Here is a 797-nt window from a genome sequence, read left to right on the forward strand (position 1 = left end):
ACATTACTTGAAGTCACAGATGGCCGAGATTAAAGGGAAAATGAAATGTTTACTCCTTTTATGTCATGACCTCTGGAGACGGATATGGTTCTGAGGCATTTAAACCTCCTTTTCGTCTCAACTGACATCTCTATGTTGTCATTTCTTTATCTCACAGCGGGCCTTATCTCGCACTTGTATGTCTCGCAGCTCCAGAGGCAGTGAGATGAAATATCGTCATGTTTGCTTAGCGGCACATGGCAGGGAACTGGAGTTACATCTGGACGGATTGAATGACATAGCTGCAAGAAAGTGAGCTGTCAGCAGGTCAGACATCATGACATGTGAGCGCACACAGCTTTCGTGGACTTTGTCACACGCACGGTGAAATCCTACACTCTGTCACCAGTTACCAAGTGACAGCTTAACGCTCATAGGTCATGGTTTGTCTGACGGACTCCTTCAGGGGCGAAGCTGGAAATCTGACAAGGTCCAGTTTCTTCAAAAAAATGAAGGCTCAGGTGCAAGATGATGATTTGAATTTTCCACTTTCACTTTATCTTACCAGCTTAAAACCTAACTTTCTTGATCTAGCGATAACTCCCTGCTGCAGAAAATCCATGGCTCCGGGGGCTTAAATCTAAATTTAAATGCACTGACAGAGCTCAGGTCTGACATTGTGCAGCGGTAAATCTTGATGTAAGTCTGACTTATTGGAAGCAATTTGAAAATGCCAAATGAAAAATACATTTCTGCTTTAAAGAAAATGTGAATGGCTTGTGTGACATTGTGTGACACAATTGTTATATCCTGCATAC

This window comes from Acanthopagrus latus, chromosome 3 (assembly GCF_904848185.1).
Source record: "Acanthopagrus latus isolate v.2019 chromosome 3, fAcaLat1.1, whole genome shotgun sequence".
Lineage (NCBI taxonomy): Eukaryota > Metazoa > Chordata > Actinopteri > Spariformes > Sparidae > Acanthopagrus > Acanthopagrus latus.